The sequence below is a fragment of the Pogona vitticeps genome, chromosome 1 (assembly GCF_051106095.1).
Source record: "Pogona vitticeps strain Pit_001003342236 chromosome 1, PviZW2.1, whole genome shotgun sequence".
Taxonomy (NCBI): Eukaryota; Metazoa; Chordata; class Lepidosauria; order Squamata; family Agamidae; genus Pogona; species Pogona vitticeps.
This window is the reverse complement of record NC_135783.1, coordinates 49,520,155-49,541,423: the sequence shown is the minus strand read 5'-3', so window position 1 is coordinate 49,541,423 and position 21,269 is coordinate 49,520,155.

The following is a 21,269-nucleotide window of genomic DNA, read 5'->3' as shown; positions in this document are numbered from 1 at the left end:
CTGTGGGAAGATATTTGGCAATTTATTTTTAATCACACACTCTGAAGGATGTCTTTAGGCAGTTCCTAATAAGCAACTGAACCTATTACCGAATAATTAAAATATATTTATTTATTGTGACTGCTTTCTTTGTTTGTAGAGCTATGTGTCAACTATTAACTTTTCACTTGGCCCAAGCAAACGAATTATTGCACGCAATAGGGCTGACACATTTTGGAGGTTTCTTGGCTGATCCTTGGGACCATTTCCAAGCTGGTACTTTGTGGATTCAAGCTGAGAATTCCACTAATTTACTGGTGCCCACTTTTATTGCACCACACCATGCCAAGTAACTGAGCTGTTCTCTCCCACATCTCTTCAGATTTTAGCTGGGTCTGGTGGGAGCTTAGCAGCCTGGCGTCCCTTGCCATATAGATTCAGAGTTTCACTATGGAATTACTTAAACGTCATGGCTTAGGTATTAAACTGCAGTATTGCAGTGAAGATGCTGCTCATGACTTAAGTTTAATCCTCGACTCAAGTAGCCAGATCAAAGTTGACTCAACCTTCCATCCTTCTGATGGGGCAATGTGTAGCCAGTACAATTAGAATTTCAGATTACCCAGATAGTGGTTTAAGCACTATTGGATGGTAACTAAGAAGCAGACTTAGCTTTAAATCATCTCCTACCTGTGGACAAGTGGATGGCCGATAGCAAGTTGCTACTAGAAAACTGGAAGGAAATTTATATTTGGAAATATGAGTACATGCTTTCCAACGCATTTTGATTTTTTTCAATTGAATTACCCATCTTGTATGGGTACCATTCAATTTTCTCAAGAATACAAGCGCTGCAGTAGCAACCTCTCCTTGGCATATGAGGGATGAGAAAGATAGGAATAAACTGGAAGATGTAACATTTTTCACATACCTTTAAAAAATACAGTCTGACAGTTTTTTGGGTTTTTTTGTTTTGTTTTGTTTTTTGTTTTGGTATTGCCATTTCTCAGAATGAGCTTTGCAAGCAAATCTGATGGGCTACATGACATCACGAAGCCAATTCAGTGAGAGCAATATTTTCTGCCTTTGACCCAGTATGGTTATCCCCAACTGACAAAGAAGATAGGGAAAAGATGGTGTTAAGGTAGAATACAGTACTAGGAAAAGAAATGCACAAAATGGGAAGGCAATAAGTTAGGGACAGGGAGAGGAATGCTGCATTCCTGTGATATATGTGATATATGTTTTGGGAAACCACTTAAATATAAAGCCGGAGTGTTCTTGCTACTTTTGCTCCTCAGTGCTATTCAAAAGAGGAGACTACAGCAGCTGGGACTCTTTTGCTCTATCCTTGGTAGTCTTAGCACAGAAGAGCTAAAGATTTGTTATAATCCCACTTCATCATTAATTTCTAATTATTTAGAATGGCATTTGATTATTTCTAGATTGATTTTTATCATACATATTAGATGCAGGTATCAGTAAGTACATCCTCTTTGAACAGCCTTGCTGTGAATGCTAAATTATAGCATATCCTTATTCTGTTTAGCTGTCGAAACAATTTAATTAAGCAGGCCTGTTCTTTTGCTACTGCATGAGATCCTTAATACTGAACATAGCATACGATAATGAGCCTGAGCTCCAGGGTTAGAATTACTCTGGGGACAGAGATTGCAGCTGATCCTAGCTACCATTGCCAGGCCTCATGGAACTGAAACATGAAGGACATAATTTTATGTAGACACCTCTTGTCAGGAGGAGATTCATGCGCAGACAGTGGCAGCCACCTGTGCCACAGACCATTCATCCCTTGAGTGTGAAACAAGCAGTGCTACAAAACTTCGTTCAAAGGCAAAGGCAGGTGAAATCTTTATTTGTTCCATGCCATCAAGTTGGAACTAACCTATAACAACACTAAAAGTCTTTCAAGGTAAGTGAGGTAAAATTTAAGGAGTGGTTTTATGAGTTCCACTCCTCCAGTGAGTTTCCATTTCTTTATTAGAACACTAGAAAATAACAAATGCTAACTTTCAACTTGTAGGGAAAAAATGTGGAAGTACAGTAGCTACTAATTGTTGTACTGTTGGATGACAGAAGAGGAGTATATATATGAAAGGATCTTGTTTTCTAAATCACAACAAAACAAAAGGCATCGCTCATTCACTGTTAAGGAAAGTAGAATGTTATTGCAGAATGCCACATAGGCTGAAAAGTTTTGGTATGCAGAAGATCATGAATTGCTATACAGATTTTTCTTGAAAATGTTGTTTGTAAATTTATTGAACTAGATAATCAGCAGCAGCTGATTAAATGTTTGAGTCCCAGTGACTATGCTTCAAGTACTGTAAATACTTGAGCAGAAGGATGATGCATCTGCACAAGATGAAGGTAATATTACACTGAAGCTGGTAAAAGGACACTATAAAGGCATTGTATGTCAGAATCTCAAATCCAGGGTGGTAATCCTATAGAAAAGTGTGGCTCAGGATATATACCTAGGAGAGCAATCTTGTAGAAATGTACAGCTCAGCAACACACTGTAGGGAAGCAAACTTCATAGAAACCAGGCAGTTTGTGAAGCACTACTTAGAGCAGGGAAGACCGAAGGGATTGCCAAAAAACTCAAAAGACCACAAAGCACACCCAAGCTTATAGAAGAGCCAGATTACATGGAAGAAAGGTATTCAGGCATTATTTCTGCAAATGTGAGATTAAATAGATGGTGGGGAATCTCTGAATAATATTTGCTTCTGCCCCAAAGTTTTAATTTGCCATGTCTACATTTGCTGTCTAACATGGCTTTAAATACTGTAGCTGCATTTTAGTTTTGAAACTACATCTCACAGCTTGTTTTCAATATACCCATTTGGTCTTAAAGAGATGCATGTTTTCTGAGAGGAGTGTTCACAAGAACAACAGGTTTCCAACCACTGTTGCTATTTCTTACCTAATATTCTGAAGAATAAGCTATGAAGTTTGTACTGAGATACAGTGCAATTCTGTACATGCCAAATGAGAAGTAAGTCTTCACTTCTAGATGGCATATTTCCAGGCACATGTCCCTAAATTCCTCAGCTAGGGCTGATAGGAGTTATAGCCTAGCAGTGTCATAAAACCAAATATTTGTCACACTTGGTGCCTAGGATTACAGGCTTGGTATTTATCTGGAGCAGAATCTGTCTGTTTAGTATGCAGGACGAGTTGGTCATTTTTGGTTTGGCTTGTTTTGTACATGACTTCTACATATCACAATAATTATTTCTCCTGTTGTGTGTTGTCTTATCTCTTTGTATCAAGTTGCATGTTTGAGTGGATCTTACTATATTTACATGTTTCCGTATTCCACTCCCATGTAAGATTTCCATATATCAAAGGTCCTATAAAAGCAAGGCTGACCAGTGGAGAAAACAATTGTTTTAACAGTTGAATGAAATGTAAAACCTAAGCACCATAAGCTAAGATATACTGCTGAAAATCATATTTTCATATTAGATGTTCTTTTTAAATAAAATTTTAATATGAAATGGTACTTTTGTACTAATAGCAGAGTTCCAATATTATGTACTGAAAGAGACTATGGCCATTATTTTTCCTGTGTCTTTCTAAAACACATTGTCTTATAAAAGAGAAAATAAACAGGCTGATCTGGATTTCAGAGCACTGAGTAAATTGAAAGAGACAAAATCATTTATTTGTTAGTTTATACTTTCAGCATAAATTATATTATCTAGGTTATATTTTAGTTCTCCAGGGTTTAATATAATTGTAATATTTATGGTAGCAGTCAAGGACATGAACATTGTGATGACAGTAGGCAAACTTCTTCCTTTAATACGTATGACAGAAATAAATTAGATTTACCCTTTCTTATCTATGGTACAGCAATTCAGTTTTTCAGTATTCTCCATACTCTTAACAAATCTTAAACGTCTCTCAACATTAATCTTAAATGTCTCTCAACATTAGTTACATAAAAAAGTATTGTAGCACAACTTGTTTGACATGTGAAGTAGTGTACATATAAACAGTAGCATGCATCACACTTTTGCCAGCATCCATGTGGCTTTATTACAATCCATGTCAGACAAATTTGGTTTGGCAAAAGAGAAAAAAGTGCAAGTTAATTAATAATGGACCCTGGTTAATGGTGCATCTCAATACCCAGTGTGATATAATGGAGAATGTGGCCTGGGTTCAAATCCCCAATCAACAATGGAAACTCACTGGAGGTGTGGAACTGGTAAAACCAATCCTTAACTATCTCACTTACCTTGAAAGACCTATTAGGGTCACTATAAGTCATTTCCAATTTGATAAGCACATAATAATGGTGCATTAAGTGTCATAAACCTGATTTAAGGTGGATGTTTTCTAGGATCAGGACACATTTTTTTTCAGGTGCTGTGGTTGCCTGGAAGTCCAAACTAAGAAACTGACTCTGAAGTTTCTTGAGATTTTTTAAAATTTCCTTTTTATCCATTTACCAAAATCAAGGAACAATATAAAAAAGCAAAAGAAAAACTTAACTTTGAACAACTGATCACAAAAGTCTATTATATTCTGCAGCTTACAGTTCGTTTTTTACTTCTTTCAGAACCAGGTTCTTCAGTCAGATGCACCCAGTTGACTACAAATCTTCACTAAATAGCTAACAATATAGTATATATTGCCCATAACATACATTGTTGCCCATACAGGGCATCGTGTATACTGTATATATATTTATGAATGAATAACATGTATGCATAAGTAATTTAAAATCATTTTCAGAGGTTTGGGCTTCCAAGAACATACCAAGCACTGATTCATCCACGCCAAACAACTTGAGGAGGCCAAACAAAGAGGGTGAATTTATTGCCATCTACCACAGATGTTTGTGCCGTAATTCTTAATAGATTTTAAACCATTCAACCCCCCTCAGATTCAAATACATTTTGTCATGTGGGACAAAGACTGGTGGCCCGAGAATCGCAAGCCAAATATATCCTTGATTTGGAAAGGACATGGAATATTTGTCCGTCATATATTTTTTTTGTCTTCACTACACTTCCCTATTTAAGTTGTGAACCCTGTCTCCATTTTAAGAAATTCCTCACTTATTCTTCTGTGAAAGTAAATTATCTCTTGAATTAATAAAAAAAGGTGAGATGGAAAAATATAAAAAATTAGGACACATTTAAGTGACCAGTCATATTCAAGTCTGTTTTATCCCTACAGTAAAGTCATTAATCACTATAATCCCATTTTGTCCAAGAGCAATTCTAATACATAGATTGTTCTATGTAAATCACTTTATTGTCCTGTCTGATGTTAAATCACCTAAATAGACATACTAAAATAGCAAAAAGAAATGGATTATAAACAGGAATTAAGGTTAAACATTGGGAGAAACACATTTCTCACTATAAGAGTCTTCAACTTTTAAAAATTTACTTTAGGAGATTGTTGGATCTCCTACCTGGAAAGGTTCTAAAAATTTTGCTCTAACAGCTATGACTGACGATCCTTAATTGTGCCCATCTGGTAGTTTTCTGCATGATTGCCCCCCCCCCAACAGTTGTTCATACGCAGTCTTTCAGATATCTCCCATTTTTGAATCTGTAGAGGAAGACTCTGCTGTACAGGCACTATTGTGCAGTGGGTACAGAGTCCTGGATTCAAGTTCCCACTTGGCTATGGAACCTCATGAACCATCTTAACTATCTCTCATACCTCAAAGACCCTATTAAGGTCACTATGAATCAGAAACAAGTCCATACAACAAATAATCCCTTAGAACACTGGTTCTTAACCTTGGGTTACTCAGGTGTTTTTGGACTGCAACTCCCAGAGGCCTTCACCACTAGCTGTGCTGGCTGGGATTTCTGGGAATTGCAGTTCAAAAACACCTGAGTGACAAAGGTTAAGAACCAGTGCCTTAGAATACAATTCTGGAGTGCTGCTTCTCACTGTGGGCCATTCTATCCTACTTTGCTCTCTTCTTCTTCTTTTTTTTTTAAACTTCATCTTAGTTTGTTCCATGTATACTAGTAACAACAGCCAAGTAGTTAACAAGTCAATTCTGATGTATGGCAAACGTTTGCAAGTTCTTCCAGGTGAGAAGTAGTTCACTGTTCCTTTTTTTCTGGGAGGAATGTGAGAATGTAAAGCCCACACAAGGCTACACAGGCTGGCTCTTCTCTCATGAGGAATGATAATCGAATTCTCAGCCAGACACTCAACACTCTGAGCTACCCAGCTTCTTTGAACATTACCTAAAGAAAAATAAGACCAGATAGAAATGCAAGACACTCTTTCATTACAGGATGCAAGGCCAGACCAGCATCTTATCTGTGTTGGGGGAGAAATTCCACCATATTTGGGTGCAGAGCAAAGCTATTTGACTTTTGGAACTGGATGGTGGGAAACAGCCTCAGAAAGGAATACGAGGATACTCTCGCTTTGATGAAGGGACGTGGTGGCGCTGCCGGCTAAACCGCAGAAGCCTGTGCTGCAGGGTCAGAAGACCAAGCAGTTGTAAGAGCGAATCCACGCAACAGAGTGAGCGCCTGTCGCTTGTCCCAGCTCCCGCCAACCTAGTGGTTCGAAAGCATGCAAATGCAAGTAGATAAATAGGGACCACCTCGGTGGGAAGGTAACAGCGTTCCGTGTCTGAGTCGCACTGGCCATGTGACCACGGAAGTTTGTCTTCGGACAAACGCTGGCTCTACGGCTTGGAAACGGGGATGAGCACCGCCCCCTAGAGTCAAACACGACTGGACAAAAATTGTCAAGGGGAACCTTTACCTTTACCTCACTTTGAAACAATTGTTACTGCCAGTATTAGTCCTGCTCCTTTTTATCAGTTTTATTTTTAAAAATAACCATATAACACGTATAAGTCTCCACTGGTCTCTCACAAAGAAGCTGGACTATAAGAGGTTTCCTTGCAGGTTATGATTGTTCTCATAAGGGCAGAGTTTTGTTTCTACTAATTTCCTGAGGACCACTTTTTTGAGAAGTGCTTCTGAAAAGTAATAGAGCTTTTAAACAAAGCTATACCATTGTAGATTCCCCAACCCCAAGGATACATGCTTCACCAAACTACCTCTCTCAAGTGCTTAAAAAAATCAAACCTGAAATAACAAGGATTAATATTTGTAGCCATTAATACCTTTTTCGTGCAGCAAGCTGTTCTTCCAGTACATCTGAGACAAAGAACCCATCTCTTTTTATTTGCAGTTGAGATGTAAGTATAATTAAAGTATAATTAAAAAGTGGGACATTTCCCAGAAGGCGGACATCTTATTTAAACAACTTTCAAACATCCTACCAGTGCTTAAAGTTCTGATAAGGGTCAGTCCTTTATTTTCATAAGCTTTGAGTTAACTGCCAAAGATTCATGAGCTGCTGCAGAAAAAGCCAACTGCTAGTTCTTTCCTGTTGCTGTTGCTGCTACTGCTACAGCGCATGGGGATGTGGGTGGAAAAGACATGCTTCTGCGTCCCAAGATACCTGGGAAGCCTAAATACAGCATTGGATAGAAATCTTGCAGTGACACAGCTCTGAAACTGCCTGACAGCCTCCAGATCAGGACCAAAAATGCTGTTCAAGGTCTTGAGAATGAGATACAGTCCCAGGAAAATCCCCACATACGCTCTAGCCATAGAAGAACAGAAAATCTGAAAACAGCTACAGTGGTGCCTCGCTTAACGAGCGCCTCGCTTAACGACGAATCTGCATAGCGACGGATTTTTTGTGATCGCAAAAGCGATCACATAACGATGTTTCTAATGGTAAAAAAATCGCTTTGCGATATTTTAAAAACAGCTGATCGGCAGTTCCAAAATGGCCGCCAGAAAAAATGGCCGCCCGCTGTGTTACCTTCCATATGAAGCCAAATCCAGGCATGTGCCACAGCTCTAGAACCTCTGACTTCTTGAAGAGGTGGGGATGAGGGAGACAATATGAAGTGTCCGTACAGTGGCTTATCAGCACAGTGAATGTAAGAGGTGTGGTGATTTTTGTTTCTTTAGGCAGATTATCTGCACATCTAAATATCTTCAGACTGGATCAAAACCCTGCATCTAATCCAGCACCCTGGTTCCCACTGACTAAGGGAAGCCCACAGTAGAACAAGAACATATGGCACACACCTGCACATATTTGCCAGCAGCTACTACTTGGAAGTATGCTCCGACTGGTCCTGTAGATCGTAGATGCAAATAGACACACATGATGTAGTCATTAGTAGGATTGTCTCCTGCTAACTTTGAGCTGGAAACATTTCATTAATTCCTATCAGAGTTTTTATCCATCTTCCTCTTTGCTGTCTTTAACAAGGAGGAAGTAATGATACAGAAAGGTACGTTGAAATGCGAAGCCAACTGAGCTTTATGTATTTATGTTTGCCAAATACATTGTGAAGGCTATTTATATAGAAAGAGAGACTGAGTCCTTGGCAGCATCATTTCCTGGAGATTAAATGGCTCTTTTCCAGATTGTACCTTGGCAAACATTTGGGTTGTGTTTGGCCCTATGGGATTTCTTCTCACATGGTATTCTTTAAGCAGTGGGTATGATGATCATTTAATTATTGTGATTCCTGTCTCAGCATGGTGATAATTATACAGAGATAATCATTTTATAGAATATTTATGTATCTCTTTCTGCAAGCTGCAATGCAAAATAGCTCTCTGGAATTATAAAGCTTTTGATAAATCATCCAAAATGCTAGATAACCATCCACAAAATTCTGTAGACATTGATTCCAGCCTATGAATTCTCATATACAGTGGTAGGAAATTGGGCAAGGCTTTGGAGAAATTCTCTATGGGACTACAGTTCCCAGAAGCCCCAGCCACCATATCCAATGGCCATGCTGGCTGGCAGTTCTGGGAGTTATCATCGAAAAAGCTAACTCATCTGAACTCAGGTTTTGAGAACTAATCAGGAGCGTCAATTTGGTTATGTACTCCTGCACATGAGCAGCCTGTAACATTGTTTGTACATGCTGAGAACTGAGAAAGAAAATGTTTCCCTAGTAGAGACCCAAATCTATGTTATATCAGTGTCATGTCTGTATATTACATCCATGCAGTGCTGACTTCATTGTAAGAGCTATTATTCCACTCAAGTGCTTGCGTTTATTCAGAATTAAATATTCTACTATTTATCCTTCAAAACACATTGAATCAAACTTCAGCCTTGCCTAAATGAATGAATGGGCCTTTATTTCTCATGGATTCCCATCAATTTCAGTCATAGGGCTCAGTAGAACTGATTTAGAAGAGGAAGCCATGTTAGTCTCTGCTAACATAGGAGGTCAAAGCAAAATAAAAATTGAAACATTAAAAAGACAAAAATGTTGTGGCACCTTAAAGTCCACTTCCCCACTAGAACCGATGCTGGATTTAGTTCCTTAGGCCATTTACAAAAAGTAAAGCTGCTCTCACATGATGCAGCTGGTATTTCCCCTCCCTGCCCCCACGCTAATATATTCTACCTCATATAGCCAGAAGCATTTTCTACAACTTTAAGACATATTTTTGAACGTATCTCTCTTTCATGCTCTGCAGGAGGAAAGGCAGAAAAACAGAATATCCATATTTTGAATAAAAGAAATGGTAGCAATTTCTGGCCATTTTGCATTTGTGCCAGAACTGCTCATGTACAGAGATTTGAACTTTCCAGGCTACTCATCTTTGAACCATTTTATAAAATAAAACATGGCCTCAAATTTCCCAATGACTCACCCACAGGTAAAGGTAAAGCTTCCCCTTGACATTTAGTCCAGTCGTGTCCGACTCTAGAGGGTGGTGCTCATCCCTGTTTCCAAGCCATAGAGCCAGCGTTTGTCTGTAGATAGTTTCTGTGGTCACTTGGCCAGCGCGAACGTCATTACCTCCCCACCGAGGTGGTACCTATTTATCTACTCACATTTTACATGCTTTTGAACTGCTAGGTTGGTTGACTCCCCCGTAGGCAACGTTTAAAAATAATTAGTAAAATTTGCTCATTGCTGTTCCCCACAAAACCTTGAAGTTACCAACTGTTGCATTAATTTTTAAAAGTGATAGTGTTGCCAACACAATTACCTAAAAAGTACCATGTCACAGGCAACATTGTTGCTCGTACTGTGTTACTTCCATGTTCTGGTGCAACTGTTGTCCCACAAAAGTATCAACCATTCTGAATAATATGAATAATATAATCCATATTTGCATTTTACTGGGATTTGCAAATAATGCAAGAATCATAAGTCTTTCCAATGCAATACGAGATGCAGTCCTCTGTGACTATGATTACACTTCTTTCTGTCTTTCAGTGCCTTCTCTTTCAGTCATTATAAAACTGAGAGATGACTCCAACATTTCAGCTGATGGAATTCTAAATTCCAGTGGAAGTGGAAACACTGGTACGTTCAATCTCCCCTTTTCAGGATGCAACTCATTTGTCACCTCAGACACCAGTTCCAGAAACCGGGGGGGGGGGGGAGGATCTGGAATTGTTTTTTTGGGCAGCTCTGATGGCTCTTAGGCAGGGGTGGGCAATTAATTTCTATAGGAGGCCACATGAAATCTGAACTGTGTTTGGGGGCCGAACCAACTGTACTTAAAAATAAAATGAAACATTGATGTTATGATTGTTTTTATTTTAAACTTGCTAATATTCACAAATACTAAAGAGGTTTATTGCGGTATGTTAAAGATAAGCAACTGATTGACATTAGACAAAAAGCTATACAGTGATGCCCCGCATAGCGACGATAATCTGTTCCGGAAAAATCGTCACTATCCGGATTCGTCGCTATGCGAAAAGAAAAAGCCCATAGTAATGCATTAAACTCACCGTTATGCAAATATCCTCCATACGGCCGCCATTTTCGCTGCGCGGTATGCAAGGAATGGGCGCGAAAACACTGCGGGTAGCCATTTTTTCCGGTGACCATTTTGGAACCACCGATCAGCTGTTTTTAAAACATCGCTATGCGAAAATCGGTAAGCGAAACAGCTTACAAATCATTGCAAGGCGATGTTTTACCATTAAAAACATCGCAATGTGATCGCTTTTGCGGTCACAAAAAATCCGTCGCTATGCAGATTCGTCGTTAACCAAGGCGCTCGTTAAGCGAGGCACCACTGTAAATGGTTTTGATGTTCGAAACTGTCTGGGGGCCGGACAGGAGTGGCTCGCGGACTGTATGTGGCCCTCAGGCCCGCACTTTGCCCAGGTCTGCTCTTAGGGATGATGGGAAGGAAAAGGCATTCCACTGTCTTGCCATTGTTGGGTGCACACAATACTGAATTTACTACCACAGGATTAATGGATTTAACACTCATCTCTCAAGATTAAACCTTCCACATATTGAGTTCCACATTATTCGTTTGCCCTATGAGAAGTCCAGTGAATTGAAGGCTAGCAGTGGGGTTAGGGTTTTACTTACATGGATACATCTTGTACTTCCAAAAGGTTTACTGGAGGGAGTGTGGCACTAAGGAGAGCTGTTTTCAAACCCCTGCTTGTCCATGGAAATTTACTGGAGAGTGGCAAAAGTAAACTCCCTCTTTAAATATCTCACATACCTTGGAAACCCTCACAAGGTCACCAGAAGTCTGAAGAAACATACCAAAACATTACATTGGTAGGAATTTTCTTTAAAATTGTACTACCAAAAGTAGTTCTAAAAGCAATAACTTTGTTGGGACTTTTTTTTTGTCCTAACATTTGTTTTGTGTCTATTAAAAGAGGAAAAACTATAGATAAGAAGTGGCCAAAACTCAAAGATAATGTTAGCAATTCAGTCTTCTAAAATTGTTTCATTGAAGGTCGATTCTACTATAATATGTCATTCTAGTGCCCTGAAATATCCTGTCTGGTGCATAGGGGTTGTATTAGAAACTTTTATGATTTGTATAACAATTGTTACAAACAGAAATCTCACAGTCTTTCCTTGAAATGTGTGTTTTACAGTTTATAGCCTAATGCATGTGCCACTTGACTTTCCACAGAACTTTAAACCTCTATGCAGATATTTTGTACAGGGCAACTACGGAAGGCAATATATCACATATTTGGAATGTGGGACAAAGCATTAGTTGTCTCCAGTCTTATGCAGTTCTAACAAACAATCAGGACACAGGGGTCTGATAGTAGCAAGTCTCATGATATGGGAGAATACAGTTTAGTATTCAGCATTTTAAAGAGCTTTCCCAAATTTGAATGTATGCCCTGTTTAAAACTGGTACAGGAAATTGTGGATGCAGGTAGTGGAATAACTCAAGCTCCAGCAGTGATGTCTTGATTTATGGCAATTGTTTTAACAATTTCTGATTGTAATAAAACAGAAATACGGTGTATGTGCAAAGAATAAATGAACAGGATTTTTGATTGCCAGTATCTTAGGTTTCAGTGCAGCAAGAGAACGCACACTTTGGAAGACTGGAACACTGTTGTTAAAGTAAACAAGGGACACATTTAGAACTAAGTTCATTTGTCAAGTTGACAGGGCTTGGAAGCTCCCTGCATGCAAAATGAAGGAGCATCTGGCTGTCAAGAATATTTAAGTCCTTGCTGAGTTATCTTCTTCATCTCCTGAAATGAGTGAAAGATGGTGAGAAGCTTCACACTGCAGAAGAAATAGATTCTTTTTAAAAAGGCTCTACAAAAACAGATATGCCAAATGCTGCTGCAGCGCCCGACAGTTTAGGTGCAAAACAATTTAAAATCCAAGTACACTAATGAGGTAGATTTGGCCTGATATCAGGAAATTGAGAGAATCCTTGGGCAGCAATGCAAGAGAAAAGAGGACCATTCGTGTATTAGTACTTGCTGTTCGGTTTTCATTATCTTCAGAAAGGAGGAACAGCATCCGTATGATTTCCAATCAACTCAACAGAATGGAACGGTCACTTACTGTGTTACCCAAAAACCAATGAAAGAAGAGGAAACACTGTATATCACCAGAGGACAGAAGAAGGCAGATATATGCATAAAATGTTCATGTACTAAGTAATACCTAAAGTTCCAAACTGAGAAATTGCTATATTACAAATAAAAAATTACTCTGAAAATGAAGAACTCAGAAGACACAGAGTGGCTCTATTTCTTCTGAGGATTTTGTCAGAGGACTTAGCAACCTGTAAATCTAGAGCAGAAGGTCTACCTCCTTGTTCAGTTGACCTTCTCCGGGTGAGGATCAAAAGCCTTGCAAAGTCACAGATTTTGGCACCATTTGAAGCAAGACCTTCGTATTGTGTGGATGGTGAGGCAAAATGCTCATAAAAATCTGTTGTAGTTCGGACAACAAATTCTCTGTGTGGAAGAGCCCCAAGCTGAGCTGTTTAGGCATCTGAGGCTGGATATTAAGTTGGCTGGAAAGCTCAGTGATTTGGGTATCTCATTTTGCAGCCAGAGATCGGGAGTTTGATGCTTCCTGTGAGAAGAGCCAGCCTGAGTAGTCATCAGCAACCTGCACAGTCCCAGAGCAACCCCGGAAGAAGGGAATAGTAAACCACTTCTGTGCATTCTCTACCTAAAAAACCCTGAAATTGGGTCACCATAGCTCAGGATCAACTTGACAGCACACACATGAACAGAGATTTGGACCATCATCCGGTCCAGATTCCAAGCTTTAATTTAAAAAAAGAAAACACCCACTCAACAGTCTCTAGCCCTTATGCAAAGATAGATATTTTGAGAAACATCCATCCGCAGGTAAATGTTGCACGGTTGAAAATACTGTTATGCTTTTGTATACAGATCAAAATCTATTTGCAGAAATCTGTTCACAGATGTGCCTGCACTGTTTCTATGCAAACGGTGTGATGGAGGGAAAATGCCAGTGAATGCTGGCTGAGGGTTATGGGAGTTGAAGTCCTAAAAAGAAACTGTTCAAAGCTCTGATATTATGCACCTTTACTTCTTTTCCTGGTTTGATAGGGAGGTGAACTTGATGACCCTTGCAATTCTTTCCCATTTTACTGTTCTGTAGCTAGACGCCAGCCACAAGCAAGGTGCAGTTGTCACCAAAAAGGTGGGAGGAAGAAGATGCTATCATTCCCACTATGCTGGCATAACTATGCAACAGGATACTGGCAGCTGGTAGAAAAATAATGCAACAATTAATATGCTTAATATGAACATGTTTGTATTAATGAATACATTATGCAAATATGTATAGTATGCAACTTGGATGATCTAATTTGCATAATATTCAAGTTAGGGTCGTTTAGATTTGGATGGCAGGCAACTCTACCAGGCAGGCCTTCGCTGTACAGCACAGCTGACCAAACTCCAGTGGTTCCTACCTTCCTGTAATTTTGGAGTGGGCAGCCATGGCCACGGTTATTTCTTCTGAAGAAAGTAGAAGTCATGAGTAGTTCACTTCTTGTTTTCAAAAATTTATTTTTCTGCCAAAGAAAGATGTGCAAAAGATATATTGTTTTATAGGAGAATCACACACACCAGGAAGCTTGTGGGCAAAAAAATATTATTGTAATGGGGTTTTCAAAACAGCAGAAGATATCTTGGTGGATTCCACAGATCCCATTTGCACACTAAACACACCTGGGTTGTTTATATATTACACTAGGCTTTCTGTCAAGCAAATTTTAAAAGTTTTGTTTCCCTATAAAAGGTATATTTTACAGGCAGAAAACTGCAATGATTTTAAATGACTGCTTATAATGGTAAAAGGAAAAAGGGGGAAAGTAATATTACAGTTGAACATTATAAGGCAATGACTACAGTGGAATAACATAATTTTAATGCTGACAATTAAGAAATTGAAATTGTTAAGGATCTGCTATATCTCAGTTCAATAATCAAGCCAAGTGGAGGCTGCAGCGAAGATATCAGAAGACTGACACATAGAAGGGAACTATGGAATAAATAAAAAATCCTCAAGTGTAAGGATATGTCATTGGAGACCACTGCCAAGATCATCCACAGTACGAGTATTCCTGTTCATCAATATGTGTAGATGTCAAAGCTGGAAAATGAAGAAAGCAGACAAGGAAAAGAACTGACGAATTGGAAATGTGTTGGCAGAGAGCTTCGTAAATACTACAGATCATCATTAAAACAAATACAAGAGTTCTACATCAAATCAAATCTGAACTCTAACTGATAGCTAAGATGACTAAACCAAGTCTATTGTACTTTGGATGTATCAGAGAAAACAAGTGTCACTGGAAAAGACAATATTGCTAAGAAAAGATGAAGGCTCTTGTTAAAAGAAAAAGACTGAACATGAGATGTTTTTCAATTGCTAATTGAAAAAATGAGATGTATTGACTCAATAAAAGATGCCATGGCCTTTACATTGCAAGACCTTAGCAAGGCTGTTCATTATAGGAGCTTTGGGAAGTCATTAATGTGGTAACAAGCTGATGGTGTGTAGCAATAAATTTTCAACTCCAACAACTTCTTTCTTTGCTTCCTTTTCCATCTTCTTCTGAACAGACTAACATCCCTCATTTACTTCTAGTTCCTGTTTAATACAAATTTCTGATTGGCCGTTATGTCACGCATCTTGCAGAAACTTCTCCTGCTCCTTCTCCGCTAGCTCTTTTGCATGTTCTCCCTTGCCAGAGTTAGCTGGCTGTAAAAAGTGGAGGTAATGATAGATGAACCCTCAATTCTTTGAATCAGTAACCTGTTCGTAGATGCCGATGTGTTTTCTGGGGAGAAACCACGGGGTTGCCTTTGGTGGCTGGACCCCCAACTATCTTCTGAAGAAAACCATTGGTGGAGCAGGTGAGTCAAGAGCATGTGAGCAGAGTATGCTTGCTCAAAATAACTTCTTGAGGGAATGAGCAGTCAAAGTCCCCTCTGTCACTTCCGAAAGATATATGCAAAGTTTTGGGCACACACCCCCTTCCACAATCAGAGCATCTTTAGAAGTCCCTGCTGTTGATAAAAAGAATGGCCAGTTAGGAGGTGGGGTTGGTGGAGCTGTTCTGACAGCAGGAAGCTGCCAAGGAAAAGGTCAGCAATGGGTGTTGAGGGGGACCCTTCACAGCAATTCTGCTCAAAGGTAACTGGAGAGGGAAGAAAATATGATCCCATCTGATGAGCTATAGTGAGAATCACTAGGGGAGCTTTAACTCCTCCCCATCACACTGGTTTGACTGTGGGAGATTGCTGTACAAGTTTAGTATTGTCCTCTCTTGTTGAGAAGCTCCCCTTGTGAGTGTCTGTGAGTTACACATCTCTACTTCGTGTTATTTTATTACCTGATCTACACACACATACACACACACACACACACACACACACACACACACACACACACAGAGAGAGAGAGAGACAGAGAGAATGTGGTGTTGGAAGAGTAAGAATATGGGACCTCTTGCTCAAGTGTGGTATTGTCCTGGCATCTGGTAGCTGTTCCATTTGATTAAACATGTCTAAAAACCTGTGACCTGTACAATTTTGTGTGCCAGTCATGTTTCCAATTCAATCTGGCAATTAGTTTTTAAGGACTCAAGTGAGCAGTTGCTGTTGTTTCTGGAATTTGTTGCTTGTTGTGCAACTCCGTTGCAAACCTCTTCAATTTGTTTCTGTGCCAAAGATCACAATATATTGCTTACCTGTCCTTTTCTTGGCAGGCTCTCCAAAGCCACAGGGACAAGAAAAGCTCAATTTCTGAAGTTTAGAGGTCAGACCTCTGTTCACTTGAGCAGTTTTACTCCATGGAGTAATGGTAGACATAGGTGATTCTAAGGGAAGTTGGAGGCCACATGTGTTTTATCCCAGCACAAGAAAGAATAAAGTATACAGCTTCTCTGAGATAGCCTAGCAATCTCTTTTTCAGTTTATTTCTCCGTTAAATATATGTAACATATTACTTAGGTCCTTCAAGTGTTGAGGAGAGGACCGGCTGGGAAAGCAGATATAGTTGATTCAACAGCAAGGTCCTCCAGTCATCTCTGACTGTTCACTCTCCTTCTGACAACCCTGACTTACACTCCACCAACTATGACTCACCATCAATTGACTTTGTCATTTGATGTAAAGGATGAAATGATATCCATTGGCAATTGAGTCTTATACTGTTGATGGAACAACTTTGTCGATCATATGCAAGGGCAGCTGTCTTATTTCCTGGGCATAGTAGAAGCCAGTTTAGATGATTCAGGGGAATAGTAGGAAAGGGGCAGTTGCCTGCTGGCATCTAGTCCCCAAGACAGCTACCTAATTCTGCTTAATTTCTCCTTTTTCTCCTGTTCGGTTTGAGAACAAAGATAAGACATTACATTTGAATCTTAATCACTGGGCCAAGACAAAATTAAATTTCAACCTCTGCTATACCATGAGATTCTATTCTACTTTAGGGTCATGCATGCTAACAGAAGCAGTGCATTCTATAGTTGGCTATATTTTAAAAAATAAATAATTCATGTAAGGATTGCCTTGCTGGGAACAGCAATTAAGCCTGATATAATACAGCATTACAGAGCTCAATGTTAAAGACAAACAAACAAGCAGCAACAGATTTCAGCTATGTTGTACTAATGACTCATAATGAATAGGGCATTAATTTATCCTGATTTACAAAAGACCCTGGCAACCTTGGTGAAGAGCTGTCTTGGAACAGAGACAGTGACCTCCTTTGTGTTCATGATTCCCCCCACCTCCATGAATATATGACTCATTAGTCAATGTTATAAGACAGACAACCTTGAGATGCACTCATTTAATATAAAGGCATCTTACCATTAGCAGGAGGAGGCCCTTGACATCTCCCTGCCCTCCTCTGATCCATCAAAAAGGGCAAATAAAGATTTGGATTGATTGATGGGGTTGGTTGAATGTCAATAAAGCTGGCTTTCTGCCAATGATTGGAATTTGTAATCTTCATTCCTTAGACAATCGGTGCTTCAGATGAAAAGTTGGCAGGAGATACAGGTATTAATTTAAAGAATACTAATGGTACAAGCTTACACATAACTGCTCAGATGTAAGCCCCATTGAGTTCAATTACATGCATTCCTGAATTGGTGGATGTAGGACTGTAGCCTAAAGTTGTTTTTCTGGTTTAAAACTGAGGGCTGGGTCTTTGCAATGCAGAAAAAGGTCACATTGCCAGGTGTGCTTTTGCACAAAATCTTTGGGTTGCCAGAGAATTACAATCTATGAAAACCGTGTTCTTCAGCCAAAAGTGTTGAGAGTCTCTGCTATGGGTGCAAAGCTGTTGCTGGAATCTTAACACTGAAAGTAAATAACAAGAGGCCCTGCCTCAACGATCCTTATCACTGTAAGAAAGTATTAATAATCTTAAAATACATAAGAGCTGCTGCAGCAGCAAAACAATAAGGAAATTGTAAAATTGTAGTAATAAGAAAAATGCTCAGAAAAGAAGTAACATGTATAAATCTGATGTGAGAGCGAGATCTTTGCATTCCAGAATGAGTGGTTCCAGTATAAATTGAGAATATACCTGAGTACATGTAATGCCATAGCAGAAGATAGGGGAGGGCTCTCTGTCTTTACACAGATTGCTGGCTGTATTATTAGTGGCACTGAGTGGTTCACTCACCATATGCCCCCCATATCACCAGCCAGGAGCCACAGAAGCTAACAAGTTAACCATCCCTAAACTTGACAAATGTATTGTAGCATTAACTTTTGTGAGCTATAGCTCACTTAATCAGATGCATTGTGTTATTTTGGGTTATACATTTGTAGATATATACACACCTCTAGACTTTTGGGGGGGGTTGTAAACAGCAATGTCAGAGGACAAGAAAGTACAGAAAACACAAGCTGTGGCAGTTCAGAAAAGCTATTGTTAGGTAAAAACACTAGTATTCTAGCACTGCACTTAATAGAACATAAGCAAAAAAACAAAGACACCCACTGCTGTCTTCTTCCTAGCCATAGGCAATATAACTATATTGCTTGACTGGTATGGTTCACCCATTGCAATATATACAGTATCTTATTTTTTATTTACACAGTTATACAGAAGGCAAACACAAATAAGAACAATAAAAAAGCGTGGGGAGACAACACCCATAGTAAAATATCCCCTATTTGGTCTCTCATGTCCTGAATTAACCAGTCATCATCATCTCAACAGATCTCTCCACAGAGCTCCATGTAGAGGGATGAACCTCCCTCCAGACAGACCACCTTCCAGATCCACATAGAGCAATGTGTCTATCAGTTCTCTTTTGTTCAAGACTGGCTGCCTTAAGATCATCACTGAGCTTCATTGTCCAAGGAAGCTGACATTATTATTCACTGGGTTTTGAACACTATAATTTCCAGTGCTAGATTTGTATCCATTTATTATGTTGTATAGAATGCAGCCTTTCTTTCCTATCCAGAATGCAGTAGGGCATTGCTGGCAAATATTGCAATGGCATTTTCACAAAGTAACAAACTGATGCTTACTCCCTAGTGTGGGCAACTGGTGATGGTTAGGATTGGGTCGAGATGTCCACTTGCCATGCTTTGCTGTCACAGAGGTCACTGTTGCATCTGTAGAGAGCTCTGCAAATGGAAAGCCACTGCTGGAAGTAGCTGGTGCAACATTCTGAAGCAGAGTGCCTCAGGTTCAAATTACACATTACAGATAGCAATCATTAGAGGATAGTTCCAGAGGTGATTCAGATAAACCCTTGTGACTTGAGCAATCATACTTCCAATCACAATACAAACAAGCTAATTTACAAACAATTTAAGCTATGTTTATGTCTGACCTGAGAAACAACAGTTTTCAGAAACCAATGGGAGAATACTTCATTTTCCCAAATACTTTGCCTCTGTCCTCAGGATGGCCATCCTCTGTCCTTCAAGGACAGATTCTCAAGGGAAGCATCTGAACAAAAAAAATGAGCCTCATGGAGCAGTGGTTAAAACACTGTACTGCAGCTAAAACTGTGCTCACGACCTGGGGTTCAAATCCCAGGTAGCCGGCTCAAGGCTGACTCAGCCTTCCATCCTTCCGAGGTCGGTAAAATGAGTACCCAGCTTGCTGGGGGGGGGGCAATGTGTAGCCTGTATAATTAAAATTGTAAACCGCCCGGAGAGTGCTTGTAGCGCTATGGGGTGGTATATAAGTCCAATAAATAAATAAATAAAATAAAATAAAATAAAACAAGAATATGCTGAAAGGTTAAACTGTTTTTCCCTTGGTTTGAACAGAGAGATAAAATTTTATCTTTCTACATACAGTATATTGATCACATATGTGGGTTTGTTTGTATTGCAACAAATGTTGTATAACTTGTGATTACTTCTTCATTTGTAATTTTTGCACTCCTTTTCTCATCAGCCCCTCTAATTTTCTCTTGCACCATCTCTGTTAGATTCGGCAAAGGCCCATACAATGTACTTTATGCTCTTCAACACATACCATGAGAGACTTAATGTTAGCTGCCCCAAATGCTCTTGATGTTGGCCTGTTGTTGGCCAAAAATTTTCTGATGTATTAATTGCATTGTAGTGCTTCTAACAGGAACAAAGACCACACAGGTATTACTCTTCTATTAATGTTCGGATGCAATTGCCACACGCCAGTCACATTCTGATGACTCTTAATGACCACATTAAGGTTTAGTTCCACATCTATAATTAAGATAAACCTCCCTGATAGATGGGACAAATTATAAGGACAAATTATAAGACCATCATAATGCTGAAACTTTTGCATTTTCATTACATTTCAGTAGTATAAAATAAAAATAAATACTACTAATACTACATTACAATTAATTTATTCTGCATGCTATTATAAATGTCTATTTTATACATGTCTACTGAGGCCACACTGTGCATCTGAAGAAGTGTGTTGGACTGGACAAAAAGTTGTACCATATAAATCTTGTCAGTTTTTAACAGGCCATAAAACTCTTCTATTGGTTTTGTTATTAACCCTTTCAAAAATATAAGCTATATTTCTGCGAAACTTGGAATTTAAGGCTATGTTGAACAATCTATTTGGGAGCATTCCATGGGAGTTATAATGAGATACTACTAGAACATTCTAATTAAGCCACTGAGGGCCAAGAGCAATACTCAAATGTATCCCATCTCATTGTACAATATTCTTTTCCCCCTTGTAATAAAAATAATAACATAGCTTCTGGCACTCCTAAAGGGAACGAAATAAAAAGAATCTAATTTGAGAGCAAAAACTTTGCTTGAAGTATGCATTCAAGTACAATGAAGTTATTTACTAATCAATATCTTTTAAATCATGGTCTATTGTGTATTCTGTTTAGCTCTGGCTACAGGCTACAGGCTACAGGCTTTATTACCACTAAATAGCTTTTCTAGCAGATATAGGCAGAACAATG